The sequence below is a fragment of the Acomys minous genome (assembly GCF_964271855.1).
Source record: "Acomys minous genome assembly, chromosome: 4".
NCBI classification, from domain to species: Eukaryota; Metazoa; Chordata; class Mammalia; order Rodentia; family Muridae; genus Acomys; species Acomys minous.
Genome location: NC_140486.1, coordinates 108,687,988 through 108,705,500, shown reverse-complemented (window position 1 = coordinate 108,705,500; position 17,513 = coordinate 108,687,988). Strand labels below are relative to the sequence as shown.

The window sequence follows — 17,513 nt, the reverse complement described above, 5'->3', positions numbered from 1 at the left end:
TGGCAGGCTCAGTGCCCGCCAGGGAGGCAGGCCTGTAGCGCATAGCAATGTCGTGTTTTGATGGTTTGCTGGCTTCTACAAGAACACTGCACAGTAGCGTGATATATTTTGGCTAAAATAGATATTATAGTCAGCATTTAATGATCACTGTTACGGTGCTGGGTGCTTACTTTTTTATTTTTATTTATTTATTTATTTATTTGAGACAGGGTTTCTCTGTATAAGAGCTCTTCCTGGAACTCGCTCTGTAGTCCAGGCTGGCCTCGAATGTACAGACATCCACCTGCCTCTGCCTCCCAAGTGCTGAGATTAAAGGCATGTGCCCTCACCACCACCCAGCCACTGAGTGCTACTTTAAGTGGCATCCACAAATGAACCTGTTCACAGAGCAGCCCCGTGAGCTTGGCCTCACTGAGGTTCAGGGGTTCATGCCATCTCTTCAGTATCAGCTTTGTTGGTCATCAAATTGACTTCCCCCCCCCCATCCCCCGACAGTGGGGGGTGGGCAGATTCTATCTCTTGTCCCTCAATGATTCCAAATTTGGGCAGAAAGAAAGTAGATTTTATTTTTGAGTCCTTCACTCTTGACGAAAGAAAATAACTAGCCTTAACACACCATTTCAAAAAAAAAAGGGGGGGCTTTCAATTGCCTTGAGAAATTAAATAAGATTGACCTTTGTTCTAGCATTTTAGCTCATCCACACTCCAGTAAATTAAAACCTCTTCCTCAAGCTTTTATATTCTGCAAACAAGGAAGGCCTCACAGTGCTGCCTAAGCTAAACCCTCCACACGACTAGCATGTGCTTTTACAGACAATTTCACCCCTCCTTCTCTGCTGCCACCCTCCCCTTCCTTTTGCCTAAATTTAAAAACCACAAGCCTAATTACTAGTGTAGATCAGACCCTGCAAAGAGAGGGCACGTACCCTACAGCGTCAGGAAACGTTAAGGAAACTAATCAGGAAAAGGGAGAGAATTTACGTTTTCTTTCTCATGTTAGCTAGAGCACCACTGGCCTCCTTCCTTCCTTCCTGCTCAAGATCTAGTTTAATCATTACCAGATCTGGCTGGTGTCATTTTTTATTGCAACCTAGGTGTCACTGTCATGCGAGGCTGGCGTGGAGTTGATACGGATGTTTCAATAATGACAGCAGGCAATGACACACTGTGGTGCTTTTTTTGTTTGCTTGTTTATTTGAGACACTAATAAGATGACTCCCACCACAACAATTCTGGGTCTGTGTTCTTTGGACCTGTGGGTTCATTCTAAGACTGAAGGCCCCTCTAGGTGTGATCTACAATGTTCATTACTCATGCTAGTGTCAGAACTGTTGTGTGTTGCTTATCTGCATGTTTTCTGCATAATGTTTTACAAATCTGAACATAAAATTTGTATCCTTTCCAAAATGAATAGACGTAGGGAGATATACTGTCTCTGAAATTAAATGAGGTGCTACCACTCCTGGTCCACACCTTTTGACCAAGACGTCTTGGTTTCCCCCACCCCCAGGCTCTGGTGTCCACTGTTCCCCCCCTCTCTTTCTATGAATTAATCATCAGAAGGATTAATGTTTATGTGAGATGATGTAGCATTTTCCTTTCTGTGTCCAACTTATTATCTATATATTCATTATGGATTTACAGTTATCTATGTTGTGAGAAATGACAGAATTCCTTTCTCTTTGAAGGCTGAATAAATTATACATATATATACACACACATATGCACACATACATAAGTGTGTGTTTATAATGATTTTCATTTATGTACAGAATCACATTTTATCTATCTAGTCACTGATGCACATTTAGTTTGCTTCTGTACCTTGGCTATTGTGACTAAGGCAGACAGGAACACTGGATACTTCTCTAATGTGCTGAGCCTGCCGGAAGTCAGAAAACTGTACATCTGGGGGCCCTACTTACTCCTACCGTTAATCCAGGATGTAGTCAAAGATTGAACTAAGGTCTGCATTAAGTTGGTTTTCACTCTGAAAATGTAGAAGAGACACAGTTGCAGGTTCCAAAGGAGGTCGTACAAGAATTTGCGTCACCACGTGTGTGGCAGTGAGCACAGTAAGGCTCACAGGCTCTGCAGCTGACTGGTCCACTCAACTGTGCTCCTCCAGATACTCTGGCATTCATCATGATGTCAGTCGGCTTCGCACCATGGTCAGCTGACGTGAGGTACTTCAGAGAAAATGAGGCTTATTCAGTTCACAGTTTTGGAGGCTTTAAGTCTAAGATTGGACAAGGGGGGAGCATTGGTTTAGCCGCTGGTGTGTGTGGAAGGTAACAACACAATAATGTGTGCTCTGTGTGTATGTGTGCATGTGCATGTGCGCGTGTGCCTGTGTAAAAGTTTTTATCTCCAGAGAGTCAGAATGAGAGAGAGAGAGAGAGAGAGAGAGAGAGAGAGAGAGACAGAGAGAGAGACAGAGAGAGAGACAGAGAGAAACAGAGACAGAGACAGAGACAGAGAGACAGAGAGACAGAGAGACAGAGAGAGAGTGCTTTCCGTCTCATTAAGCCTCACCTCTATTCTTTTCTACTTGGGAATGTATATTTTAAATATAAATTCTGGTTGAAATATATGTTCCTTCTTAGGACATTTTCTTTTTTCTTTTCTTGTTTTTTTGTTTTTGTATTTGTTTTTGTTTTTGTTTTCCAAGACAGGCTTTCTCTGTGTAACAGCTCTAGCTGTCCTGGAACTCACTCTGTAGACCAGGATGGTCTCAAACTCACAGAGATCTGCCTGCCTCTGCCCCCCAAGTGCTGGAATTAAAGGCCCATGCCATCACTGCCCAGCCTTTTTGTTTGTTTGTTTGTTTGTTTTTGTTTTTTGAGACAGAGTTTCTCTGTGTAGCCTTGGCTGTCCTAGACTCAGTTTGTAGACCAGGCTGGCCTCGAACTCACAGCAATCCTCCTGCCTCTGCCTCCTTAAGTGCTAGGATTAAAGGCTGGCACCACAATGGCCCGATTCCTATTTTCTTCTTCGTCCCTAAAATCCTTCACAGACAAAGGTGTTTGTGGGCGGGCACTAACCAGCTTCTTGGTGTCAAATGCTAAATAAACATATTCTAAGATTCCCTATTTACTGTTTCATTTATACGATGTGCATAATATGCACATTAATGTATAATTACTTTATAATTTCTACCATATCTTTTCTCTTGAAAACATCATCAGCATTTGAAGCTCCTGTGGGTCAAGCCAGCTGATAACCTTTGCAAGAATAGCAGACAAATAGAACTGATTAGAACGTGCTCAGGCACCCGAGAATGCCCTCAGGGGTTTGAATGTCCCTTAAGGCCTGCTTAGGCATTGCCATTTCACCCACAGATGCTGGCAGAAACCTTCTGGCATGGCAGGAACACTCTGTTGCAATAGAAACCCTCAGGCAGCATTTGGAATATTATCTAGAACTTCAGACTTTGGAAGATGTCAAATCAATGGCCCTCAGGGTCTGGCCCTTGACCCTGATCTGTTATCTTTTATGGGGTTACCTTGAAGTCTGGGTTGACCCTGGCTGACTCATCCAAGTCAATCCTGTAGGTATTACTTAATCCATAGACAGAAAGAAACAAGAGAAAAAAATTGGTCTTGTGCGCGCGTGCACACGCACGCAAGCGTGTGGTGTGTATGTGTATGTTTGAGCATGTGTGTGTACATGAATACATGTGTGTGTGAATGTTTAGCATGTGTGTGTGCATGAATGTGTGTGTGTGTGTGTGTGTGTGTGTGTGTGTGTGTGCCCACATGCATGCAGGATTGGAGAAATGTTCTTGGGAAAGCAGTGTTCTTCACACACCATAGAACATCAGTTTAGGGTGTTTATGGAAGTGAATAGAGCAGCACTAAGTGGTAGCTTGGGCTCACAGGTCTTTCCACTGCAGCTCTGATGTGGTGACTGACAGTTCCTGATGCGTTTGTGGTTTTGACCTTGTAATTAAGATTTTTGTGTGTGATGAGGCTTTTGATTCCAATGTACATTTTACCTGAGATCCTGGGAGAAATACTGTAGATTTGCTTGCAACCAGGCACATACCCCTGGCAGCTGCAGAATCGAGAACTCCTAACTTAGCAAGTGGTCCTGCTAAACAGCACCACACCAGCCCTGGCATCCTCCTGACCCCACTAGTGGGAATCCTAAAGCACACCCCACAGCGAACCCAGCTTAACCACTTAAGGTCCAGAGGTGGGAAAGGAAACTTGAAAGTAACATCTTGGAACACTGGACCTTAGAGGATGTCATCCAGAAACCCAAAATTGCTGAATCCACAGGTCAAATGGGTGAGAGAAATTACCAGCCTGCTTTAAATTGTGTGCATCAGAAGCGGTAATCAGGCCGCTGTGGGCCGTCTGATGTGGGTGCTGGGAACCAAACCCAGGTCCTCTGACAGAGCAAATGCTCCAGATGCTGAGCCATCTCTCCAGAGCCAAGGATTTACTTTTAAAAGAAAGTTATTTAAAGTATAAAAGATATTGGTCAGAGAATCAGGGAATAAAAAGTGAGTACAAAAGCTGGGTGGTGGTGGTGCACCCCTTGAATCCCAGCACTTGGGAGGCAGAGGCATGCAGAGCCCTGTGAGTTTGAGGCCAGCCTGGTCTACAGAGGGGGTTCCAGGACAGCCAGATCAGAGCTACACAGAGAAACCTTGTTTTGAAGAAGAAGAAGAAGAAGAAGAAGGAGGAGGAGGAGGAGGAGGAGGAGAAGAAGAAAAGGAGGAGGAGGAAGAGGAAGAGGAGGAGGAGGAGGAGGGGGGAAGAGGAGGAAGAAAGAAAAGAAAGTGAGTACAAATGTCCAGCACACTAGTTCCTCTTATTCATGTATTCATTTCAGTCACCTATGATCAATTTCTTTTACATATATTTGGTTTTTCTAGACAGGGTTTCTCTTTATAGTCTTGGCTATCTTAGACTCACTTTGTGGATCAGGCTGACCTGGAATTTACAGAGGTCGGCCTGCCTCTGCGTCCCAGAGAGCTGGGATTACAGGGGTGTGCCACCACCACACCTGGCAACCTGAGGTCAGTTTCAATCTGAAAGTATTAAATGGAAAATTCCAGAAATGAGTAACTTGGAAAGTTTTACTTTTTTTCAACTTAATTTTTTGCTTGCTTGTTTTTGTTTTTTGAGATAAGGTTTCTCTGTGTTAGCCTTGACTGTCCTGGACTCGCTTTGTAGACCAACCTGGGCTCGAACTCACATCGATCTGCCTGCCTCTGCCTCCTGAGTGCTGGGATTAAAGACATGTGCCACTACATCTGGCTTTTTTTTTTTTTTTTTTTTTTTTTTTGGTTTTTCGAGACAAGGTCTCTCTGTGTTAGCCTTGGCTGTCCTGGACTCACTTTGTAGACCAGGCTGGCCTCGAACTCACAGTGATCCACCTGCCTCTGCCTCCCGAGTGCTGGGATTACAGGCGTGCGCCACCACGCCCGGCTTTTACATCTGGCTTTTAACTTAAAATTTTAAATGAAAAATTTTTATACTGTGCTGTTATGATTTTCCCATTTTGTTGTTAGTTACTGTTAACATTTTAAAAAGATTTATTTATTTATTATTTATGTTCTATGATGTTCTGCCTGCGTGTATGCCACACACCAGAAGAGGGCACCAGATCTGATTATAGATGGTTGTGAGCCACTATATAGTTGCTGGGAATTGAACTCAAGACCTTTGGAAGAGCAGCCAGTGCTCTTAACCTCTGAACCATCTCTCCAGCCCTATTCTTAACATCTTTATGCATCTAATATATTATAAATATATTATATATATATATATATTTATAATATATAATATATATAATAAATATATTATATATATATATATTTTAGGACTAGGATAACTTATATGAGGCTTACTGCATATGTGCTTTTAAACATTTCAGACTATCTCGGTGAGCTTTCTGTAGTCCATGTGGGGGGAAAACCTCTGCAAACTGTCTGGCTAATATTTTATAGCCACAACAAACTAGTATAGAGAAATCCTTGTGTTCTGGTTAGGGTTTTGTCTTGTCTTGTTTGTTTTTGTTTTTGACAACTTGACATAAGTTAGAGTTTTCTGGAAGAGGCTAAATTGAGAAAACGCCCCGGATTGCCCTGTGGGCAGGTCAGGCTGCAGTGTCTAGATTTATGATGACCTAAGAAACTGGTAAGCAACACTCCTTCACAGTTTCTTATCAGCTCCTGCCTCCAGGCTCCTGCCCTGTTTCAGTTCCTGACCTGACTTCCCTCAGCGATGGATTGTGATACAGGCTGAGTAAACCCTTCCCTCCCCAAGCTGCTTTTGTTTCCCTTCTTTCTTTATCTTTCTTTTTTTTCCAAGACAGGATTTCTCTGTCTGGCCTTAGTTGTCCTGGACTTGTTTTGTAGACCAGGCCGACCTCACACTCACAGTGATCCTCCTGCCTCTGCCTCCCAGAGCACTGGGATTACAGGCATGTACCACCATGCCCGGCTTCCCGGGTTGCTTTTGATCTTGGTGCTTTATCCAGTGAAAGAGACCCTAACTAAGATGCTTTGTGTGAAACATGCTGAAATTCCAAAGACTGACGTGCTCCTTTGGTGTTGCTGAAGATCCTTCTCTGGCATTAGAAACTTAGGTTGTAGCCCCCATTTCTGGCAGATTCCTCAACATACAGCAGAGTCCATGCTTTTAACCAGATTTGAGAGGAATGCCACTTTAGCCCAGGTAGATGCAAACAGAGTATTCTGTTTCATGTGTTGTGTCACTTCTGGAGGACCACTTGAGGATGCAGGACCACTTGAGGATGCAGTGCCAGGGGGGCTGTTCTGCTTGTCCAACTTCTTGATGTGACATGGATGTTTTTGCTATGTTGTATGTCTCCAGCACTACATTAGGCCCTGATGTGTCTCTTCTAAGATGTTCACATTGTTGCTCACGGCCTACTGGCCCTAAAGGCTGGTTCACTGTACTGGTGATGCGGGGTAGAATGTTTCCTTCTTTTTATTTATAAACAACAAAATATGATTGATGAGTAGACTATGTGACCAAAATCCAGCTTGATGGTGCTTATCTCGACACAGCTTTAGGACATTAAACAATGTGTTCTTTTAAAAAAAAAAATGAGGCCCAAGGAACTCCAAATAAATTTTGAAAAGCATTCCTGTCACAATAAACTATAAAAAAATAAAACAAAAGAAAAAAAAACAAAACAAGCCAGGCAGTGATGGCGCACACCTTTAATCCTAGCACTTGGAAGGCAGAGGCAGGTGGATTGCTGTGAGTTCGAGGCCAGCATGGTCTACAAAATGAGTCCAGGTCAACCAAGGATACACAGAGAAACTCTGTCTCGAAAAACAACAAAACAAAACAAAACCCTGGAACAAACACAGTGACTCAAAACCCAGCTGTGCAAAGGGAGCTGTTGGAATCTTCTGACCTAGAAGAATTCCTTCTAGAAGGTTGTGGGTTCTGAGTGACACTGCTTTTCCAAGAGTGTATCAGGGGTAAAGGTCACACTCAAATCTGCTGCGTGGGTTGGGTTCAAAGACATAAGCAAAGGAGAGAAAGACTGCTCTCCTCCAAAGATGGAAAAACCAGGCTCACGGTTCTGGCTGAGATCCAAGCTGTAAGTCTTCATGGAATAGTACAGGGTGTAGTACAGGGTGTGGCAACTTTTGCACAAATAAACAAGTGACCAGCATCCAGGTTCATCTCAAAAATTAAAGCTAAGAGCAAGATCTGAGCAGGTGGAAACTCACTGAGCAAGTCCAGCAAAAACAGTAACTGCAAATAGAGACTTTGTGAGCCTTTAACTAAGCGAGACTAGCTTTAAAATATAAGAATCAAAACACAGAGTCAAAGTTAGGGTTCCATAGAGCTACTTAAAGATTTTGGAATTTCAGGTAATTAAGTTTATTCCTTCTCAAGTCTCTGATGGGACTGAAAACCAGATAGTTTAGTTTTACAATTAAGCTTAGTTGTTTAGGGATTAAGGTCTAGATAGATGTTTTAAGTTAATAGAAATGAGATATGATAAATATTGATTTACATTCAGAATTTTAGACCCATCAAGATAGGAAAGATGTTTTCCTCTAGTTTGCCAAATACAAATAGCCAAATCACTATGAATGTAACATTTATATAATTCCTGATTGTTTCATGGTTCTTCCTGCTGTATGTAGTTTATTTTATTTATGTGTAATAATATAAATATATATGTAAAAAAGAAATATAATTTTAAAAGATTTGGAGTTTATCTGGAAAATTCATAGTTTCCAATTATTATTCTTATTATTAGTTTTTTGAGACAGCATTTCTCTGTGTAGCATTGGCTATCCTTGGCCCTCTTTGTAGACCAGGCTAGCCTCGAACTGATAGCTATTTGCGAGCCTCTGCCTCCCAAACGCTGGGATTACAGGCATGTGCCACTGCACTCAGACCTTAAGCAATGGAAAAGTCTTGAAATAGGGAATACATGGGAGAAAAATTGGAATTGGCACAATTTTAGTGATCCCCAAAATAGGAAAATGTGATTCAGTTACAAGTGTGTCTTGAAGCTTAAGTTCCTGAAGAACTAAACAATATGCAAGACATTATTTTTCAGACAAAAGTTCTCACACAGAACTCAAACCAAAGCTTTAACCTTAAATATTAGCAACAGGAAGGTATCATGGTTTCATCAAGGGAAGGGACAGCAACTCCAAAAAGCCAGCTAAGGACTCCAGTGTCTCTCATAGACACTTACTGTCCAGTTTTGCTGAAGTTACTGGGGTATTTCAGATGAAGGCTGGGGCCTCTTCTTCTTCTTCTTCTCCTCCTCCTCCTCCTCCTCCTCCTCCTCCTCCTGCTTTTGTTTTTCCAACAGGGTGTCTCTGTATAACAGCCCTGGCTGTCCTGGACTCACTCTGTAGACCAGGCTGGCCTCCAACTTATGTTGATCTGCCTGATCTGCTTGCCTCTGACTCCCGAGTGCTGGCTGGCATTAAAGGCATGCGCCACCATGCCCAGCCAAGGAGCCTCTTCTTAAGAAAAAGTTTCTAGCATATGTTTGGAAAGGTAAAAGATGACATGACCAGAATTGTGTCATCCTATCAGGCAAAGGACAAGAAAGTAAAGCCCATGCTGCAGAGAAAGTTCTTGGCCCGGGAGAATGTGGGTCTATACTGTCCACCCAGAGAGACATGGGGTGGGTTTCCCATTGTGCTGTTTTTTGTGGAGAGATGTAGACAGTCGTCCATTCACTCTAGATAGGGTGCCAAGGACAGACCAAAGAAAGGCATCCATCCAAATGCAGCTTGGTGAGCCAATATGAATTTATTGGGCTTAGTTATAGAAGTATGGGGGAGGGGCTCTTACAGGAGTATGGATGACCCCAAAAGATATGCAACACTAAGGGATCTCACTGCAGCATGGATGATGACCTCCCAAAGTCTGCATAAATGGAATCTCCCTTCAGTCGATGGTCCACACACTACCTACATGTCATAGCGTCTTCCCGAGAGCACATGCAGCTTCAGGAGAGAGGCAGGCAGTACCCGGGAGGCTGGAGCCTTAGGTGAGGGATCCTCCTAAGGTTACTCCTCCCATGTGGGAGTATCAGTAACCCTGATCCTGTGAAGGGTTCATGCAGGGTTTCGTAGATGCTCTGATTTCAAACATGGCAATAGTCTTGCCATGGGACATTTAGGAACTTTTTATTGTTAAAAAACAGACATGGTGGTGCACGCTCATAAGGAAGGCAGAGGCTGGCAGACTGCTGTGAGTTCAAATCCAGCCTGGTTTACAAAGTGAGTCCAGGACAGCCAAGGCCATACAGAGAAACCCTGTCTCAAAAAAAACCAAACAACAACAAAATAGATATAGCAAACCACACATAACAACTATTATTGTTGTTAATGAACTTAATAAAGCACTCCAGTCAGGACCCTTCCCAAGAGGCAAAGCGCTAAGCCCTCCGCTGCCTGTCCCAATGATACTCACCCCCACCGATAACCTTTCTAAGAAGAGACCCCATTGACTATGTAATTTAAAATTTAAAAATGTATCTACTTGTCTCCAAAGGATCAGGAACTCTGTGATCCCCTTTTCTTCTAGACCACGTCTGTGTTTCTGTGGTGGCATTCAGGTTTTAAGTTACTCTGTGGATTTTAGAGGTGCTGTCTTGAAAAACACAGTCTTCAATGAATACTTTCTGTTGAGCTAGTGGGAGCAAGTGGATGGGGTGGAGTGAGGTCTAGAAGGTGGATAAAGATGAAAATGTTTACTGGTAGAAAAAGGAGCCCACATGGAAAGGGATTCCTTTCCAGCTGATCTCAGAGGAAGCCTCACTTAGGTAAGGAGTGGTGTCAAGTGGCCTAATGTAACAAATAATTTTGTTCTATTTATTTATTTATTGGTTTTTCGAGACAGGATTTCTCTGTGTAGACTTGACTGTCCTGGACTCATTTTGTAGACTAGGCTGGCCTCGAACTCACAGGGATCCACCTACCTCTGCCTCCCAAGTGCTGGGATTAAAGGCGTGTGCCACCACCTCCCGGCTAGTAATTTTGTTTTTTATCCAAATAACTGCTTATTTGCCTTATTTAATAATTTGGTAAGGCATAATTTGGTAAGATCCACAATGAGTAAGTCTGAGGCAATTTAAGCATCAACATACATAATAATTGTGGTGTATCATAACCTACAGAATAAAGCAAGAATCCCAGAGTCTATATTGGTGTAAATTAACCAATAAGTAGACGGATGGAGGGACGTGTTCATTACAGTAGGGTATAAGCACATAAATATTCCTATGTATAATCATTTAGATGGTGTGATGGGCACAAAGTCACTAATGGATGCTAACGCAGTGGATGAAGAACTATAGGAAGGCATAGCATCGCTCTCCTTATCACCCAAGTTTACAAAGGGGAAAATGATAGCAATGGTGGAGAAACAAGGCAGTTACTACATGATTCAGCCGAGTAACACTAAGTTCACTAATACCAGAACAGAGCAATTTCATTCATACACACCCCCTCCCACCACACAACGAAATAGTTGCTTCCTTTTTAAAATTTATTTTATTTTATTTTATTCCCTTGTCAAAAGTGCTTAATCTGAATCAGATTGCAAGGTAACATCAGGCAAGCCCTAATTAGAGACTTCCTATAAAATAACTGCTTTCCTGCTGTGTTACTGTTTTACTGTGAGGGCTCATAGGACAGACCACCATGAGGTCTCTTTGGTCTTCTCTTGCTCCTCCCCCTCCCAGAGTAAAGAGAAAGACTAAAAAGTCCTTTATCGACCTGGCCTGATCCTCTAAGAAAGGTACACAATAAAATTACCTATAGTGTGCCCACACCCTGTTCCAGATCTTTGATGCCATTGTGCTCCCTGAGATTGTAAATTTAAAAACCTGTCTTTGACCCCATTGTGATCTCTGAGGTTGTGACTGTAAAAATCAGTCCTTGATCCCTTTGTGATCCCTGAGTTTGAACTGTAAATCCTTATTTCTTGTGGTTGAGCCCTAACACACCTTTAATCCAAGAACTTTGTTTATTGTAAACAGGTGATTAAGATTCGGTTCAGCCAGCCTTACACACACCTTTAATCCAAGAGCTTCCTGTTACACAGGATTTACTAAAGTTAACCCTAAGTCAAGAGGCAGGGCAAGAAACCAGCTGACAGGGATTAAAGAGTAGGGGGGACTTTGAGTTGAGGGGTATTTAAGACACCGTGTAGAAGTAGAAGGGGGTTTTGGATCTTTGGTCTTGTTTAGCTTGGCATTTTAGCTCCTCGGCTCTTAGCTCTCTAGCTCTTGAGCTCCTCAGCTCCTTGGCCTTTGGCTTTTCCAGCTTTGAGCTAGCAAGTCTTTGGCCTTGGGTTTTTGTTGTTGTTGTTGTTTGTTTGTTTTGCCTTTTCCTCCTGGGTTGCCAGCTGAGCTAGTGAGCCTTTTTGGGCCTTCTCCACTGAAACTTGAGCTGAGTAGGAAGTTCAGTTGGGTGCTTTTTCTGCCTCTCTGAGTTAGAAGGTTTTTCACCACAGGATCTGGCTCCTGAGTCTTTGTTGGTAAAACAGAAGACCAGGGATTTTCAGTTAAAACAATATAGCCCCAAAATTTCTTTAATTAGAGGGATCCAAACTCAGAATAAAAGTTGGTGGTCTGCCCCACACTACTGTCCTCTACATTGTCTGTTGGGTTCCATGAACTTTGTCTGGGCCCTGTGTTTGTTTTGCAAACCCATGAAGGTCTCCTAAATCGCCCACTCTCCCTCCTGTGCTGCAGGAAAGGGACAATTGAGTTTCTGAATCACATTTGGCTATGTTTTTCCCTTTTACATATTAATAAATTTCCATGCTTTTTGTCTAATTAATCAATCTTTGTCAAGTTTATTCCTGTGACTCTTCAAAGAATATAGGAGAAATGATCCTTTGCACACTGGCAATTTGGGAATTTGAATGTTAGCCACTTCTATCCTTGGACTCCAGGGATGTGGAAAGTCCAGAGACTTAAAATGTATATCAAAGCTGGGAAGTGGTGGTGCACACCTTTAATACCAGCACTTGGGAGGCAGAGGCAGGTGGGTCTCTGTGAGTTTGTGGCCAGCCTGGTCAATAGAGTGAGTTCCAGGTCAGCCAAGGCTACAGAGAGTAATCTTGTCTTGAAAAACAAACAAACAAAAACAAAAAACAAAAAGATGTACATCTTGCTTGAACGTTTTCCCTTTGTTTTCTGTCAATCATGATGCACCAATAGTCAAAAGAAATTTCCTATGAAAGAATTTTTATAGCTTTTAATCCCAGTACTACAGAGGCAGAACAGGCAGATCTCCAATTTTAAGGCCAGCTTGGTCTATACAGTAAGTTTCAGGACAGCTGGGGCTACACAGGAAAACCCTGCCTCAAAAACAAAAGCAACTTGCTGGGCGTGATGGAGCACACCTTTAATGCCAGCACTTGGGAGGCAGAGACAGGCAGATCTCTGTGAATTGGAGGCCATTCTGGTCTGCAAAGAGAGTTCCAGGACAGCCAGGGTTATTACACAAAGAAACCCAGTCTCAAAAAAACCAAACCAAAACAAAACAAAAAAACAAACAAAGATTTTTCAATAAAACATCATTGCTTGGCCATAGAAGCTCCCCCCCTCTTTTTTCTGTTTTCTTTGTACCCCTGAATTACAGCTTTGAAGATTAACAGATTAAAAACTTCATGCTCCCTGAAGTAAAATAAGAGACCATAGAGGAGATAGCTTATATTAATCAGTAAAAAGTAGACCACTTTTGTCAATGTTGACACAGGGCTGCAAGCCTTCATTGCTGATTTTTGTTATATTGGGTTTTGAGGTCATCTTCGGAATTAGCAGAAAGAGCAAGAGCTTCATTTAGGAGGGAAAACTTGTGTTACAAAAGTGTTTCTTAAATGGATTCTATATATTAAGAATACAGGGGCTGGAGAGATGGCTCAGCCGTTAAAGGCTAGGTTCACAATCAAAAATATAAGAATACAGGACAGCCAGGGCTACACAGAGAAACCCTGTTTCAAAACACCAAAACCAAAACCAAGAATACAGAGAGCAGCGCTTCTCATGGTCAAGACTAAAGCTTGAATAACTTCAGTTTAAAATTCCACTAGGAAGGAGTATCTGTGAAATGTAAGGATGCCAAAGTTTGGAATTCTCCTCCTACATCCCGAATCCTGCTGCTGTCCACGCTTCACTGAAGACTCATTTTCCAGGTCAGTAGTGTTGACCCTCTAGCGGCTGCAACGTCAACCATTACCCTGTGAGCACATTAGTCAGCAGCTGCCCCTTGATAGTTGTTTTAGACGTTAACTGGTTCTTGGCCAGATCCCAGGCCTGGGCATTGCAGTGGTACTCATTTGAGCAACTCCCAGAATCCTTGAGATGGGGAGGGGATGAAGGATCACCCAGTCCAATGCCACTGCTCTGTTCCACACTGTGCTTTCTAACTCCCGAACTCTTTTGTGTTTGTTTTTGTTTTTCGAGACAAGGTTTCTCTGTGTAATAGCCCTGGCTGTCCTAGAAAGTTCTCTGTAGACCAGGCTGGCTTTGAACTCACAGAGATCCTCCTGCCTCTGCCTCCTGAGTGCTCCACCACTGATGGGCTGTCCTCCCAAACTCTTTTTTTTTTTTTAAAGATTTATTTATTTATTTATTTATACAATGCTCTGCCTGCATTAGGCCTGCATGCCAGAAGAGGGCACCAGATCTCATTATAGATGGCTGTGAGCCACCATGTGGTTGCTGGCAATTGAACTCTGAAAAGAGCAGACAGTGCCCTTAACCACTGGGCCATCTTTCCAGCCTCCTCCCAAACTCCTAAGCCTGAAGCAAACAGAGTATGACAAGGCCTTGAAGGGTCTATAAAATAAAGGATAGTGGAAACGGGATCGTTCCCAGAGGTTTTGTTCCTTTGGTTTTGAACAAGTCTTCCTGTAGCACCTAGACCTAGCCTTGAACTTGCTCCGTAGCAAAGGATAACTTTACACTTCGGATGTTCCCGCTCTCCTGCCTTCACCTGCCGAGGGTTGGGACTACAGGCCTGACTACTGTGTTTGCTTTTATGCAGTGCTGGCACTGAACGGAAGGCTTAGTGCCCATCAGACAAATATTCTACTGTGCAAGTTTCGCCCTAGACACCATGCTTCAAAAATCAATTATGATCTTTTTATAATAATTACTGAAGTACTACCAGTCAAAAGTCTAACCAGAACTTAGTAAGTTTAGATAAAGCAAGATGAGTACAAACACTTTGACAGACAATTGTATGTTAAGAGTCAGGCTTGTAAAAAAAAAAAAAAAAAAGGCTGCCTTGTTACGTTACCTAGGCTGATCTTTAAACTATGGGTTTCAAGTCAACCTCCAATCTTCAGCCTGTCAAGTAGCTGAGACCATGGGCCCTCACTGTCACCCACGATGACACATATTTTGTAATTGCACATTTTAAGTCTAAAAGTTTTTTGGTTTTTGTTTTTTAGTAAGAGTTTCTTTGTGTCGCCATGTCTATCCTGAACTCACTATATAGACCAGGCTAGCCTTGAACTCAGAGATCCATCTTAATTCTAAAACACTTGGGATATGGTGATCCCTACCTGTAATCTCAGCTATGTGGGAGATGGAGGCAGGAAGATAACAGGTTTGAGTCAGCCTCATGCAGGTTTTGAGTTATATGATCTTTGGCAAAGGTATCTTAAATTTTCACGTAGGAAATAAAAGTATTGCTTTTGTCTTCATGGTTTTCCTAATAGTTATTGCTAGAAACCGTTTGGGGTTTTTTGTTGGTTTTTGTTTTCCCTATTGCCCCAGGGACCAGACTGACATCTGGGAAAACTGATAAACACTAGAACCTTCCCAGCCTTCAGAAAAGCTCCTGTACTTGTTTATAACTTCTTTTGTCTGGGATGAGATGCCCATGTCACACGGGCTTTCTCTACTTGGTGAGATTTTCCTGGCAAGAGAGATGATCAGTGACTACGGGTCTAGATTGGGGCTCGCCATGAGGGTAGCACTGAGGAAGTGGGTCACATGCGCACGCTGCATCACTGCCTGCCTGGATTCTGGAAGGACTCATGTACAGACAAGTGTCTACAGTCTGAACTCAAGCTTGCCAGGAGGGCAGACTGGAAGGTAAGTGAGGGCTGCTCTACTCATGGACTTCCTTGGTTTTACAGTTTTAATCCTTTTTTGGGGGGTGGGTAAGTGGGGTCACGTGCATATGTTAAGAGTTAGAGGACGGCTTTCCTGAGTTTGATTTCTCTTTCCACCATGTGGGTACCAGAGAACCGTCTCAAGGTGTCAGGCTCGGTGGCAGGTACCTTAATTGGCTGAGCCATCTCACCAGCCCTCATGGAGGTAGGAGAGTCCAGACTCACGGAGCCTCTTGCACCAAAGATACTGGGATGCAGACATCTTTCTCTTGGTATTAATAATGAAGCCAGAGAGGTTTCCTTGACTTTTCCCTCAAGCCTCAGAAACATACGCATCCAATTTCTTTGTGTTTATGTATACATGTGTATGTGTGCATAAATGTGTTGTTATAAAGAAAGAAAATCCCAAATGTTCGATTTTACCAACGAAGACCCAAGAGCCACATGCTGGGGTAAAATCCTGATAGCTCAAAGAGGCAGAGAAAGCACCCAGCTGACCTTCCTACTCCACTGACCTCTCAGAAGGAAAAAAAAAAAGCCGTTTCTCCTTCTCTATACTGCTTTAATTATCCTCAACTCAAGGTTCTTCCTTTCTGTTTACTCCATGTCAGCTTGTTGTTTGCTCCACCTCTTAACCTATGGTTGACTTCATTCAGCCCTTGCTTACAGAAAGTTCGTAGGTATGTCCTAAGGCTGAATGACAACATAACTACCTGCTTACAAAAAACAGGAAGTTCTTGGATTAAAGGTGTGTGCTAGGGCTAAGCCACACCACAACTAGAAACCGGGTTTTCCCAGTGCACAATCTTAGGGTTCACAATGTGATCAAATATCCCACAACATGCCTTTGTGAAGGGGGGGGGGCCAGCACAGCCTTGGGTACTGTCACTCCTTAGGCTTCGTCTACTTTTTAGGGGGAGGCGGGGTTTGAGACAGGGTTTCTCTGTGTAGCCCTGGCTGTCCTGGAACTCTCATTGTAGACCAGGCTGGCCTCAAACTCACAGAGATCTGCTTGCCTCTGCCTCTTGAGTGCTGGGATTAAAGGCGTGCGCCACCATGACCAGCCACTTTACTATCTGAAGCATGTCTCTAGCCCTGCCCTATCCCCTTCAGCAGTCTCAGAATTCCATCCCATTTTCTCCTCAGTGCCACCTGCCAGTTGGGTCTTTAATGTTTTTCAATTAGTGTATTACAGTTGCCTCTAAAGTGGTCTTCCTCCCTCGGTGGCATCTGCTATCTTACCCTCCATCAAGCATTCTTTACAAGAGGGCTATTTTTAAGATTGAAAATATGATCTTTTCCTTCTTTGGAATCTTCGCTGTCTCCTTATTACCTTACAGGGCAATCTTCAGCTGATGCAGTGTCGTGCCATTTGTTACTATTCCCTTAGGTCTGTCCTCTCTCCTTCCACTGTAGACTCCCCTCTGTCTGGTAACTTAGGCACCCCCACCCACCTCTACAATAAACTTTTTTGTTTGTTTGTTTTTTGAGACAAGGTTTCTCTGCGTAGCCCTGGCTATCTTGGAACTCTCTCTGTGGACCAGGCTGGCCTCGAACTCAGAGATCTGCCTCTGTCTCCCTAATGCTGGGATAAGCCAGGCGTGGTGGCGCACACCTTTAATCCCAGCACTTGAGAGGCAGAGGCAGGCGGATCGCTGTGAGTTCGAGGCCAGCCTGGACTACAAAGTGAGTCCAGGGCAGTCAAGGCTACACAGAGAAACCCTGTCTCAAAAAACCAAAAAAAAAAAAAAAAAAAAAAAAAGGCATATGTCACTACTGCTCCACACACAGTAGATTTCTTGAGAAAAGAAATGAAATGAAACTCCTATGGCTGAGGTTATAATCTAGTGTTTGTGAAGGTTAGTGTTGACAGAGCCTACAACCACCTGGGGCATGGCC

At 43.1% G+C, this 17,513-nt stretch overlaps 1 long non-coding RNA gene across 1 annotated transcript; it reads right to left on the bottom strand.

Annotated features, from left to right (window-relative positions):
* Window positions 1-492: 492 nt before the first annotated feature.
* Window positions 493-1,011, bottom strand: LOC311595818. Its single transcript, XR_014778578.1, has 2 exons — window positions 927-1,011; window positions 493-583 (listed from the first exon to the last, which is right to left on the bottom strand). It is a non-coding gene; the product is annotated as an uncharacterized lncRNA (long non-coding RNA).
* Between the last annotated feature and the right edge of the window lie 16,502 nt (window positions 1,012-17,513).